Below are 14,860 nucleotides of genomic sequence, written 5' to 3' on the forward strand. Positions count from 1 at the left end.
GAGGTGGGTCAAGGGACTCAGTGTCAATAGGGGAATATTTAGGTGACAATGGCCATAGTATCATAAGATTTAGGTTAGCTATGGGAAAAGGACAATGAACAATTCAGAGTAAAAATAATTAGTTGGAGAGGAGTCAATTTCAATGGGGTGAAAACAGATCTGACCTAGGTATATTGGAATCAAAATAAAAACAGAAAGTAAAAAACATAATGGAATCAAAGATTGGCAGGCAAAACTGTAACAGAACAATGGGCTGCCTTTAAGGAAGAGATGTACTGTCAAGGTACATTCCCACGAGGGAGAAATGGTAGGACAAACAAGGCCAAAGCTCCCTGGGTGATGAAAGAGATAGTGAGTAAAATGAAGCAGAAAAAAGGGTGCATATGACAGATGTCAGGTTGATAATACAAGTGAGAACTAGGCTGAATATGGAGGGATCAGCAGAGAGGTGAGAAATGATATGAGAAGCAAAGAGAGTATGAGAAGAGACTGGCAGCTAAGATAAAAGAGAATCCAAAAGTCTTCTATAGGCATATATATAGTAAAAAGGTGGTAAATGGAGATGGGGGCGGTGTGATTAGGAACCAAAAAGAAGATTTATGCATGGAGGCAAAGGGCAAGGCTGAGGTACTAAATGAGTTCTTGCATGTCTTTACCAAGGAAGATGTTTCCAAAATCAGTGAAGGAGGAGGTAACAGAGACACTGGATGGGCTAAAAAAACTGATGAAAAGGTGGTATTGGAAAAGATGACTGTACTTAAAGTTGATACGTCACCAGGACCAGACCAGATGCATCTGAGTATACGGAGGGAAGTAAGGGTGGAAGTTTCGGAGGCACTGGCCATAATCTTCCAATTGTCTTTAGAAACAGAAGTGGTGCCAGAGGACTCGAAAATTGCAAATGTTGCACCCTTGTTCAAAAAAAGGTGTAAAGATAAACTCAGCAACTACAGGCCAGTCAGTTTAACCTCGATAGTGGGAAAGCTTCCAGGAACGATAAACTGGGACAAAATTAACAGGCATTTGGACAAATATGGATTAATTAAGGACAGCCAGCACAGATTTGTTGAGGACAAATTGTGTTTAACTAATTTGATTTTTTTGATGAGGTAACAGAGAGGGTCGATGAGGACAATTCAGTTGATGTGGTGTACACGGACTTGCAAAAGACGTTTGATAAGTGGCACATAACAGGCTTGTCAGCAAAGTAAGAGCCCATGGAATAAATAGGATAGCAGCAGCATAGATACGAAGCTGTTTTTTTTGGACTGGAAGAAGGTATATAGTGGGGTTTCCCAGGGATTAGTATTTAGGACCACTGCTTTTATGATCTATATTCATGACCTAGACTTGGGTGTGCAGGGCACAACTTCAAAATTTGCAGATGACACAAAACATGGAAGTATTGTGAGCTGTGATGAGGACAAAGATCAACTTTAAGAGGATGTAGACAGGCTGGTGGAATCGGCAGACATGTAGCAGATGAAATTTAATGCAGAAAAGTGTGAAGTGATACATTTTGGGAGGAAGAACAAGGAAAGGCAATATACAATAAAGGATACAATTCTAAAGGGGATGCAGGAGCAGAGGGACCTGGGGGTATATGTGCACAAATCATTTAAGGTGGTAGGGCAGGTTGAGAAAGCAGATTAAAAGGCATATGGGATCCAGGGCTTTATAAATGGAGGCTTGGAGAACAAAAGCAATGAGGCTATGATGAACCTTTATAAAGCACTGGTTCAGCCTCGACTGGAGTATTGTGTGCAGTTCTGGGCACCACACTTTAGGAAGGATGTGAAGACTTTAGAGAGGCTATGGAAAAGATTTACAAGAATGGTTCCAGGAATGAGGGACTTCAGTTACAAGGACAGATTAGAGAAGCTGGGGTTGTTCTCCTTAAAGAGAAGGTTGTAGGGGGATTTGATAGAGGTATTCAAAATCATGAAAGTCTGGACAGAGTGGATAGGAAAAAACTGTTCCCATTGGCAGAAGGGTGGAGAACCAGAGGACACCGATTTAAGGTGAATAGGAAAAGGAACCGAAAGCGACACGAGGAAAAACCTTTATATGTAGAAACATAGAAAAATAGAAGCAAGAGTCGGCCATTTGGCCCTCCGAGCCTGCACCGCCTTTCAATACGATCATGGCTGATCATCCAAACTCAGTACCCTGTTCCTGCTTTCTCCCCGTATCCCTTGATCCCTTTAGCCCGAAGAACTATATCTAACTCTTTCTTGAATATATTTAATGATTTGGCCTCAACTGCTTTCTGTGGGAACGAATTCCACAGGTTCACCACTCTCTGGGTGAAGAAATCCCTTCTCAACTCAGTCCTAAATGGCTTACCCATTATCCTTAGACTGTGACCCCTGGTCCTGGACTTCCCGCCATTGGGAACATCCTTCCCGCATCTAGTCTGTCCAGTCCTGTTAGAATTTTGTAGGTTTCTATGAGATCCCCTCTCATTCTTCTAAACTCTAGCCAATACAATCTCTCTTCAGTCCTGCCATCCCAGGTAGCGAATGGTTAGGATCTGGAACGCACTGAAAGAGTCTGGTGGAAGCAGATTCAAACGTGGCTTTTAACAGGGAACTGGATAAGCACTGAAAGATAAAAAATTTTCAGGGCAACAGGGAAAGGTCAGGGAAGTGGGACTAGCTGAGTTGCTGTTGCAGAGAGCTGGCATGGACACAATGGCCAAATTGTCTTTTTCTGTGCTGTAACCATTCTATGATTCTAGAAGTTCAACCCATGGATTCCAGAATATTCTCCTCTCTACCTAAGGAGATTGGAAGTAAGCGATCATCATCACTAGGGAAAAAGTACTGAGCAAACTATCGGGATTGAAGGCAGACAAGTCCCCACGGTCTGATGGCCTACATCCTCGGGTCTTAAAGGAAGTGGCAGCGGAGATAGTGGATCCATTGGTTATCATATTCCAAAATTCCCTGGATGCAGGAAAGGTTCCAGTGGATTGGAAAAAAGGCTAATATCACAGAATCACAGAATAATACAGTGCAGAAGAGGCCCTTCGGCCCATCGAGTCTGCACCGATGCATTAAAGACACCTGACGTGTCTACTGAACCCCATTTGCCAGCACTTGGCCCATAGCCTTGAATGTTATGACGTGCCAAGTGCTCATCCAGGTACTTGTTAAAGGATGTGAGGGAACCCGCCTCTACCACCCTCCCAGGCAGGGCATTCCAGACCGTCACCACCCTCTGGGTAAAAAAGTTCTTCCTCAAATCCCCCTTAAACCTCCCGCCCCTCATCTTAAACTTGTGACCCCTCGTAACTGACCCTTCAACTAAGGGGAACAACTGCTCCCTATCCACGCCCCTCATAATCTTGTACACCTCGATCAGGTCACCCCTCAGTCTTCTCTGCTCCAGCGAAAACAACCCAAGCCTATCCAACCTCTCTTCATAGCTTAAATGTTCCATCCCAGGCAACATCCTGGAGAATCACCTCTGCACCCCCTCCAAAGCAATCACATCCTTCCTATAATGTGGCGACCAGAATTGCACACAGTACTCCAGCTGCGGCCTTACCAAAGTTCTGTACAACTCCAACATGACCTCCCTGCTTTTGTAATCCATGCCTCAATTGATAAAGGCAAGTGTCCCATATGCCTTTTACACCACCCTATTAACCTGCCCTTCTGCCTTCAGAGATCGATGGACAAACATGCCAAGATCCCTTTGTTCCTCGGAACTTCCCAGTGTCAGGCCATTCATTGAATACTTCCGTCTCCCATTACTCCTTCCAAAGTGTATCACCTCACACTTTTCAGGGTTAAATTCCATCTGCCACTTTTCTGCCCATTTGACCATCCCGTCTATATCTTCTTGTAACCTAAGACACTCCACCTCACTGTTAACCACTCGGCCAATCTTTGTGTCATCCACAAACTTACTGATCCTACCCCCCACATAGTCATCTATGTCGTTTATATAAATGACAAACAATAGGGGACCCAGCACAGATCCTGTGGTACGCCATTGGACACTGGCTTCCAGTCACTAAAACAGCCGTCTGTCATCACTCTCTGTCTACTACAGCTAAGCCAATTTTGAATCCACCTTATCAAATTACATTGTATCCCATGTGCATTTGCTTTCTTGAGAAGTCTCCCATGTGAGACCTTGTCAAATGCTTTGCTGAAATCCATGTAAACTACATCAACTGCACTACCCTCATCTACACACCTGGTCACATGTGGGGACAGAATAATATGGGGATATTTAAGGTGAAATAATTAATCAATCATGTACTACTAACAAACTAACCTCAGAGCTGCAGAGACAGCTTATCAGAATTGACTTCATAGTTTCAGGGCTGCACAGACAGATTATCAGTAGAAGTAGACTAACAAGCAAAAACTAACAGGACAGCTGCAAGCTGCTTCATAGTAGCCCATTGTATAGTAATCAGCCTAATGGTCCAAGGAGATAGGGGGATGAGAAACTGCTAGAGGGGAAGGTGACAAGGCAGTACCCCAATCAGGCCATGACATCAAGAAACTGCAAAATTTGTAAACCAATTGGGAACATAAAAGGGGTGTCACTGATGTGTATGAAGAACGATAAGAAAGGCTTGATTTCCCTGCTCAAAAAAGGAGAGGAGAGAAGAGCCCAGGAGTTGTTGTTGTTTGCTTTGCTGATGATGTAACCAAGAAGTACTGCAATAAAGTTTCTTAAAGCTACAGTCGGACTTCATCTCTCTTTGTGTAACTAATGGGATCCAACATCACATGTTCAAAAAATTCAATCAAATTTGTTAGGCATGACCTCCCTCTGACAAAGCCATGCTGTCTATTCCTAATCAAATTTTGCCTCTCCAAGTGGAGATAGATTCTCTCCTTCAGAATTTTCTCCAATAGTTTCTCACTGACGTGAGACTCACTGGCCTGTAGTTCCCTGGCTTATCTCTACAACCTTTCTTAAATAGTGGGACCACATTAGCTGTTCTCCAGTCCTCTGGCACCTCCCCTGTGGCCAGAGAGAAATTAAAAATGAGGGTCAGAGCCCCTGCAATCTCCACCCTCGCCTCCCACAGCATCCTGGGACACAAATTGCCTGGACTTGGAGATTTGTCCACTTTTAAGCCTTCCAAAACCTCCAATACCTTGTCACTCCCTAGGACAATTTGCTCAAGAACCCCACAGTCTCTCTCTCTCTAAGTTCCATATCTACATCCTCATTCTCTTGGGTGAAGACAGATGTGAGGTATTCGTTCAACACCCTACCAATGTCCTCTGGCTCCACCCACAAATTTTCCCCTTGGTCCCCATAGGGTCCTACTCTTTCCCTGGTTATCCTCTTCCCATTGATATACTTATAGAATATCTTGGGATTTTCCCTACTTTTACCAGCCAGAGCTTTCTCTTTGCTCTCCTAATTGCTCTCTTACGCTCCATCCTACACATTCTGTACTCCACTAATGCTTCCATTGATTTGCTCTGCTTGTATTTGCTAAAAGCCTCTCTTTTCCTTCTCATCGTACCCTGAATGTTTCTGGTCATCCATGGTTCTCTGGGCTTGTTGCTCCTATCTATTACCCTAGAGGGAACATGTTGGGCCTGTACCCTCCCCATTTCCTTTTTGAATGCCCCCCACTGCTCTTCTGTAGATTTCCCAACAAGTAACTCTTTCCAGTCTACCTTGGCCAGATCCTGCCTTATTTTACTAAAATTTGCTCCCCCCCAATCCAAAACCTTTTTTTGCAACTTGTCTATTTCTTTCTCCATAACAAGCTTAAATTGTACCATGTTGTGGTCACTATCACCAAAATGCTCTCCCACCAACACATCAACCACCTGTCCGGCTTCATTCCCCAGAATTAGGTCCAACACTGCACCCTCCCTTGTTGGATCCACTACATATTGAGCTAAAAAGCTCTCCTGTATACATTTTAAGAACTCCAATCCATCTAAGCCCTTAACACGATGACTATCCCAATTATTGTTGGGAAAGTTGAAATCACTGAATATAATTACCCTATTATTTTTACACACCTCTGCAAATTACGCACATATTTGCTCCTCAATTTCCCGCTGACTATCTGGGGCTCTATAATAAACACCTAGCACTGTGGCTGTCCCTTTTTTATTCCTAAACTCTACCCATAAAGCTTCATTTGATGCCCCCTCCAAGATATCATCTCTCCTTACTGCAGTAACTGACTCCTTAACCAATATTGCAATGCCCCCTCCTCTGTCTCGCCTGAAGATTCTATAGCCCGGGATATTGAGCTGCCAATCCTGCCCCTCCCTCAACCATGTCTCCGTGATGGCTACTATATCACAATTCCACGTGTCAATCCTTGCCCTTAACTCATCCGTTTTACCTGCAATACTCCTGGCATTAAAGTAGAGGCCTTCCATCCTGGTCTTACTCCCTTGAAACTTACTTCCGCTGTATTCTCTCTGACTTGTTCGCTTTCCTGTGTTTAGCTGTGTCCCTATTCTGCTCGGAGTCTGCATCCCCTCCCCCTGGCAAATTAGTTTAAACTCTTCCCAACAGCACTAGCAAAATCGCCAGCAAGGATGTTAGTCCCTCTCTGGTTCAGATGTAGACCGTCCCACTTGTACAGGTCCCACCTTGCACAGCAACGGTCCCAGTGGTCCAGGAATCTAAAACCCTTCCTCCTGCACCAACTCTTAAGCCACGCGTTGATCTGTGCTAGTCCCCTATTTCTATACTCGCTAGCACGTGGCACTGGGAGTAATCCAGAGATTACAACCAGAGAGGTCCTGCTTTTTACTCTACTGCCTAACTCCCTGAATTCTTGACGCAAGACCTCATCCCTCTTTCTACCTATGTCATTGGTACCAACATGTACCATGACCTCTGCCTCATCACCCTCCCCATTCAGGATGCCCTGCAGCTGTTCAGTGACATCCCGGACCCTGGCACCAGGAAGGCAACACACCATCCTGGAGTCAAGTTGACGGCCACAGTAGCGCCTATCTGTTCCCCTGACTATAGAATCCCCTATTACTATTCCTCACTTTACCCCTTCCTGTGCAGACAGGCTGCTTGCGGTGCCAGAAGCTTGGCTCTGTCCGCACTCCCTGGAGGGAGTATTCCAAAATGGAATACCGATTTGCAAGCAGGACCCCAGGGGACTCTTGAACTACCTGCCTGTTTCTCTTGGACTGCCTGGTGGTCACCCATTCCCTTCCTTCCTCAAGTCCCTTCAGCTGCGGTGTAACTACCTCTCTATACGTGCTCTCCACAGTGTTCCACAGTGTTCCCAGCCGCCGTTCCAGCTCTGAAACCCGAGCTTCCAGGAGCTACAGCTGGACACACTTCCTGCACACATGCTGGTCACGGGGACTGGAAATGTTCCCGGATTCCCACATGCAGCAAGAGGAGCAAACCACGGCTTTAAGCTCTCCTGCCATGACTAAACCCTTTAAATTTAAAACTTTATAAGATTATAATTTTTAAAAAAACAACTAAGTCTTGTTAAAACAGTGACTCACAATTCAATCCAGTTTGAAAAATACTCACCAGGACTTACTCACCAGTCAGCTGTGCTCTTTGGAAACTCTTGGCTCTCCTCACTCTGAGGACAGGGAGGAAATGAAAGGAGCTCTTTGCTCCCTCCTCACCGAACCTCCTCAGTCACACAACTTCCACTTTAGCACTCTAATGCAACCCAAGTCAGCACTCCACTGCAAACAAGTAGTCAATCTATCGCTCCACACAGAAATTCAATGGCTGTCATGTGGCAAGGTCTTGGTACACATCTTTGTCACCTTGAGATCAAGTTATTCTTTACAGACCACCCATTCCCTGTCTGTATGACAGGGCCTAGCTCTCATGGCTGGGCTATTTATCGGATAGATTCTCTCGCCTTCAAGGGCTGAGAGCAATAATTTTCAATGTCCAAGACAAAATTGAATCAACGATAAAAAAAGTTGGAATTCTGGACTCACTTTGTGAAGGAAAACTGCACTGAAATTTTCCCAAACATTCATGAATTCCTGATAATGAACGAACTGCAGTTGCAGGACAGTGTTAAAGGTGACATCAAGCAACATCTCACTGAACAGGTGAGGCATTTAGATGAGGACTTTCTCTCAATGGGAAATGGAAACAGCTTCGTCTGCTATACTTTCACAAATGGTCCTGCATTATCCATACAGCAAGACTTGTCAATAAAAGAACAAGTGAACCTGCTGGACATCTCAACTGAAGGCGGACTCAAGACGGAGTTCCAACAAAAGCAATTGGCAGTGCTTTCAGTCCAAATGCAAGCAGAGCTCCTCAAATTGTCAGACAGGGCTGTCAAGGCATTGATAACTTTTGCTGCAACTTACCTTTGTGAAAGTGATTTCATTCCACTGAGTGGTGAAAATCCAAAGTATTGTCAGCACCTTTGCATAGAAAGCAACTTATGACTCAAACTATCACCAACACTCTAAACATTATGCGCCTATGCACAAACAAGCAACCTCAGCCATCAAATTAATGGCGAGTAGCACTATTAAGGCATTAAGTTATATATGTGTATTATAAATTGTACAACTTGTACAATGCTTGAGCACTAAAGGAGTTAAAATATTAAACCTGTATGCTGGAAGAGGGTACACAATATGTAAAGTTTGGGAACCTCTGACCCAAGAGGTTAATGGTATTTTATGACATTTGGAATTCAGATGCAAAATGAATGATTCCCAGTTATAAGTATTTTTCTAATTGAAGCACTAAAGATCCTGCCAAACCAATAATGTCTTTATCAGGTTTCAGCTGTATTGGTCTGCTACACGGGGCTAAGCTGCATTAAGAAAGACAATGTTATAAAATAAATCCATTAAGCTGTGTATGCTAAAACCCAACCTGAACTTTAGATTTAATTTTTTTGAAGGAAAACTCTTCAGAAAGTTCAAACTAGGACAGCCAATATTACTGGGTCTACATCACCATTTAAAACTTTAATAGGAGAAAGGAACAGCACCGAGAAGCAACTGACAATGTTGATTAAAATGTGAGTCACGCGCCAAAATCAAATAAGCTTTTGTTAATTCCAGAGTCCATAAAAGCAGAAAAATTGAATAATGGATCATCAGCTACTCATTTCCTATCTCCATTCAGCACATTTGGAAAATTGTAAGACATAAGCATTTCTTTCTGAAGCTTGTGGAATTGTTTTTTGTTGTTAATGTAGGAGAAATAGAATTTAGATTTCTGTTAAATATATATTGTATTTTAACTTGCAATAATTTTGGCATCTGTCAATGTGGCTAGTTTTTATGGAAGAATGTTAACTAAAATGCAATGTGCTCAGATTCTAACATTGAATTCTTTAAACTTTGAAGAACAATATGAAACCATAGAACAGGCCTCAAACCACAAATCATTATTCATAGATTTCTCAGAATACAACGCAATCTTTTATAGAGGAGGGGATTACGTTGGGATTCAATCTAAAATTCCTCCGAATGCTTAAAGACATTAAAATGCTGTCATTCAGCCATCAGAAATTTCTTTTTTATGCCCCACCTTTATTACATTAATTTCATAATGGTTTTGTCTCTCTCAATATGGAGATTATAAATTAAAGTCACTGCTCTCTCAGAGATCCCATTTCTTGAACATTTTAACAGTAGCAATTTTTTTTGAACACAATGTTTCCCCAAAAGACAGACATCACCCACCCAGAAGTTTAATTTTAATTTAACCAATTTGTAATCGATTTTGTTATCCACATTCCAATTCCATACCCTTTACTCTTCTCTAGTAATTTTCTGTGCACTGCTTTGTCAAAGGCTTTCCTAAAGTCCATGCACACGATATCCAATTGCACAAGAGTACTTTAGTGTAGTAATTATGTTACTGCACGAGTAAAAGTAAAAAGCTGATAGCATAAAAGTGAATGAAGCTGTTGGCTGTCATAAAAACCCAACCGGTTCATTCACTAATGATCTATAGGGAAGGCAAGCCAATTCAATTCACTCCACGTAACATTAACGGCTGAGAACACTGGACCCAGCAAAGGCCATGGGCCCTGACAATATCCTGGCTGTAGTGCTGAAGACCTGTGCTCCAGGACTAGCCGTGAATAGCTAAGCTGTTCCACTGCACCCTGGCAGTGCCCAAGTATGTCCTGTCCACAAAAAGCAGAATAAATTCAACCTGGCCAATTACTGCCCCATCAGCCTACTCACAATGATCAGCTAAGTGATGCGGGAACAATCAATAATGCTATCATGCAATTCTGTAGGAACATCTGCCATGTTTTATCTGTTGGGTGAATATATAAGTTATGGTCTGATAAAGGCCATAAAGGCAGGGCTAAAGTGTGGCGAGTCGAAGAGACTTAGCAGTTGGCAGGAAAAAAGACAGAGGCGCAAGGGGAGAGCCAACTGTGTAACAGCCCAGACAACCAATTTTATCTGTAGCACCTGTGGAAGAGTCTGTCACTCTGGAATTGGCCTTTACAGCCACTCCAGGCGCTGCTTCACAAACCACTGACCACCTCCAGGCGCTTACCCATTGTCTCTCGAGACAAGGAGGCCAAAGAAGAGACAAAAACAAGAAATGCTGGATTCACTCAGCAGGTCTGGCAGCATCTGTGGAAAGAGAAGCAGAGTTAACGTTTCGGGTCAGTGACCCTTCTTCGGAACCAAAGAAGAGGTCTGATAAAACTCACGAGACACTATGTTTTAAATCAGAATGATTTCACATGATGTTGCAGTTATGCTCGGGAATATATATATATATCTCAATGTATTAGAACTAAGTTGTGGACCTTGTGTTTAGAATCATGTTGTTAAATATGAAATGTATATTGGTAAACTGTAGTGGGGAGCAGGTGAGAGAGAGTATTTGTACAACCATACCAGGAGTAGCGTTGCTTTGAGACCAGATGCCCATTCTGCATTTCAAACCAAGACAGACTCAGTCACAATAAGGGATAGGGCTCACAAAGGATGGTAATCCAAATAAAGATATTCAGAGACCATTCAAGACTTGAATTGACAGCAAACATTCCCCATTGTGTGACAATGACTGGGCCATCAAGCTGTCTGCAGAGACAATGTACAGAGGGTAGGGTCATATCTGCTGTAATCTGATTACTATAAACTAATCAAAAAGAGACAACATACAGAAGGTGAGGTTAAACCTGACCAAAGGGTTAAGGTGGACTATAACCTAGTTTTGAAGGAACCTTCAGAGGGGGTCATAAATGGCAGGTGCTGGGACAACTCGGTGCGCGTCAATTCAAGAAGAAACCAATCTACAGTCAACAGAACACCTCAAGAAAGAAGACGGCGCCACAGCAGCTCGGAAGGCAAGGACCAAGGACACTCTAGATCCTGCTGTATAACTACTGCCGTTGGTTAAGTATTGCTTGTATATTCTTGCTATACTTAATAAACTCTCTATCTTGATTAAGAAACCAGAGTTTGTACCTTGCGAGTCAAAAGCTAGTCAACATCCCACCTAATCTTACAGTACTTACTAAGCATTAACCTGTCACCGATGTGCAGGTTGGGTTCCTCAACTTCCAAGACAGGCTGCCCACCAATATAAGCTCACTGACTCCCGCAGCTACCTCGCACTCTACTTTGGAAACGAGTCCAAGCTTTTCTGGTCTCCCCACGAAACTGAAGACCCAGATCCCTAATACCACATCCTTGATGCCATTCTGGTAGAGCTCCTCTGTACCTCTCTTAAGGCCTTGACATCCTAACTAAAGTGCAGGGCCCAGAATTGGACACAAAAAGGTCCAGCTGGGGTCTAACCAGTGAGTTATAAAGGTTTAGCATAACTTCTTTCATTTTGTTCTCTATGGCCTCAATATTAACACCCCATGATGGATGGGAGAGGGTAGAGAATGGGACTTGAAATGCAAAAGTTGCATAAGCATCTGTCGCCAATTCTACGACAGCATGTTGTGTGGGATGCTTGTGTCTTGTTGTGGAGAGGTGGAACACTTCATTCTCATATTTGAATCAGGCTCCTACAGTGCTGATGGGAGCCTGATTTAAATTTAACAGCTGGCAGTCCGATTTCCCAGGGCTCAGCAAACTAGGCAGCAAAACGGAACCAAGAGCAGCCAGCTCCAGCAGGTTAGCACTTTTTAATTACTCCTTGTGGGCTAGAGTGACAGAATGGTCCCCCTGGCCCCTCAAAGAAGCCTTTGGCCTCCCCTCTGCTGATCACAGCCTCTGCTCACAGCCGCAATCAGATGACTTCCTCGCACATCAATTTTTCCCTAGTCATTGCCGGGGTCTACCCATCTTCACCAAGCCCAACCCATCCCTCCCTTCTTTGCCATGGCTAGGCTCTCTTGGCCTCAAGCAACTGTTTTCTCACCCAGCAGTTGGCAATCTGTCAATCTGGCTGGCCACTGGATGGCAAACAGAAGAAGAAAATTACAGTGTATTCCTATGTTACCTTTGACAGGGCCCCCACCTCTCCAGGTTCGCTCCCCACTACCACGCTCCCTCAAACCCTCCCTACAAGTATCGGGAGCCTTTGCCTCGGTTTATAAAGTCAAGGATCCCATGGCGTTGTGGTAATGCCACTGGACTAGTAATCCAGGGGACCAGGCTAATGTCCTGGGGACACTGCTTCAATTCCCACTACGGTGGAATTTGAATTCAATTAATTAATAAAAATCTGGAATTGTAAGCTAGTCTCAGTAATGGTGCTATGAAATTATCGATTGTCGTAAAAACCCATCTGGTTCACTAATGTCCTTTAGGGGAGGAAATCTGCTGTCCTTACCTGGTCTGGCCTACATGCGACTCCAGACCAACAGCAATGTGGTTGACTCTGAACTGCCCTCTGAAATGGCCTAGCAAGCCACTCAGTTGTCAAGGGCAATTAAGGATGGGCAACAAAGCTGGCCTTGCCAGAGACACACATATCCCATGAAATAATTTTTAAAAATGCTTTTTTTTTAAAAAAAAAACAGCCTTCTCAATTCGTCCCATCATTTTCAAAGATTTGTGTAGGTACAACAAGTCTATAGCTAGTGTATTATTCAGTGTTGGTAGACATTGTATGCTGAACCTATTTGAGGGTTAGATAGAGATAACTTGGCCCAAAACTTTGCGACTATGATTCACAGGGATGCGGTCATGAGGAACCACAGAGAAAAAAAAATCTGATAATGCTGTCTATCTGACATGCAGAGAAAGAGTTCCACCCTGAGACAGGGTAGAACTTTAGCTAGCACACTGACCTCACTTTAAATGCCTGTGTATTTGGAGATTTGATATAGCAATGTCCCTTCTACCAACGTGTCACAGTCTTCCTCACAGCACCCATGAACAAAACCACAAGAGACTCACTAGTATTTTACAAAACACACCCATCCTGGTTGAATAAATACAACACATTTACAGAAGAATACACCTGTAAGAACTTTAAGTGACAAATGTAAGTTCTTCTGGAAGTTTCAAAGTGTATTTTGGTAAATACATATATATATATATATATATATATATATATATTTTGTCATGCAGACCCCCACCTGCCAAGAATGCGGCATATTAATTTTGTCAGATGTACATTGCTGTTGCTGGAGTGAAGAAAGGACTTATTAAAAAAAGAAGTCACCAGATAATTAGTATGCAAATATTTTTCCAACCAACACAGTGCTTGGAGAGACAAAGGAGGGACAAAGGACTATTCCCTGGGCCACTTAACCCAAAATGGGCTGGGGTGACCAGATATTGAAGGCGAGGACACTCACATTCCAGGATTACTGCTAAGATGGCAGAGTCCACAAACAGAAGTGGTCACATGACTAACCTGCTGGACAACCTGGGGCTTTTTGAATTGTGCCAAAGAGAAAGGCAGAAGGCTGTTTGAACTGGAACCTGGAGCAAGGAAGCCTCTCTCTCCCTCGCTTTCTCCCAAGGCACCGGACCCACAGAAGACACGTAAACCTCGAGATAAAAGACTCCGACCTTGAAGCAAGTTGAAGCGTGCACTGGGCCCCAATGAAATGCAAGTCTGACCAGCAACCAAAGACTTCACAGCAAAATCAAAGGACAGTAAAATAGAAACCCATCTATTGCCTCAAACTTTCCGCCTTTATTCTTTTCTACTTTTCGGTCTCTATCTGCGTGTGTTTATCGTGTATGCATGCTAGCGTGGTCGTGTCACATATTCGTAGCTGGTAATCGGATTAGAGTTTAAGATTAATACACTTCTACCTTTCTTGTTTAAAATCTAAGAAAACCTGTCTGAATTGATTTCTTTGCCTTACATTTGGAGCAGTGAACAAGGATTCACTGAGGGGAAGACAAAAACATGGTGCTTTTAAAATTAAACCCGGTTACAGTTAAACCAGGCAAAGACTGAGAGGGAACCCCTAGACGCCTTCTCACCTGGTCATAACTATATATATATGTAGATATATATTCTTTTTCTTTCTTCTTTTGGGCCTCCTTATCTCGAGAGACAATGGATACGCGCCTGGAGGTGGTCAGTGGTTTGTGAAGCAGCGCCTGGAGTGGCTATAAAGGCCAATTCTGGAGTGACAGGCTCTTCCACAGGTGCTGCAGAGAAATTTGTTTGTTGGGGCTGTTGCACAATTGGCTCTCCCCTTGGAAAGTCTTTGCTAGATATATATGTAGATATATATATATATATATATATATATAGCAGAAACAATCAATCAATGACTTCAAGAGGAAACTGGATGGTCACCTGAGAGAAACAGACTTGCAGGGCTACGGGGATCGAGCCGGGGAGTGGGACTGACAGCAAAGCTCCATGGAGATCTGGCCTGGACTCAATGGGCTGAATGGCCTCCTTCTGTGCCATAAATGACTCTGTGACTCTGTTACGACCAGGTGAGAAAGGGGTCTAGGGTTCCCTCAGCCTT

General features: G+C 43.4%; 1 protein-coding gene across 1 annotated transcript in view; it reads right to left on the minus strand.

Moving 5' to 3' along the window:
• hibch (3-hydroxyisobutyryl-CoA hydrolase) overlaps positions 1-14,860 on the minus strand; it is a 135,682-nt gene that overhangs the window by 50,750 nt on the left and 70,072 nt on the right. The gene's annotated exons all lie outside the window — the stretch shown is intronic.

Source organism: Heterodontus francisci, chromosome 7 (genome assembly GCF_036365525.1).
Source record: "Heterodontus francisci isolate sHetFra1 chromosome 7, sHetFra1.hap1, whole genome shotgun sequence".
In the NCBI taxonomy this organism is placed as follows: domain Eukaryota; kingdom Metazoa; phylum Chordata; class Chondrichthyes; order Heterodontiformes; family Heterodontidae; genus Heterodontus; species Heterodontus francisci.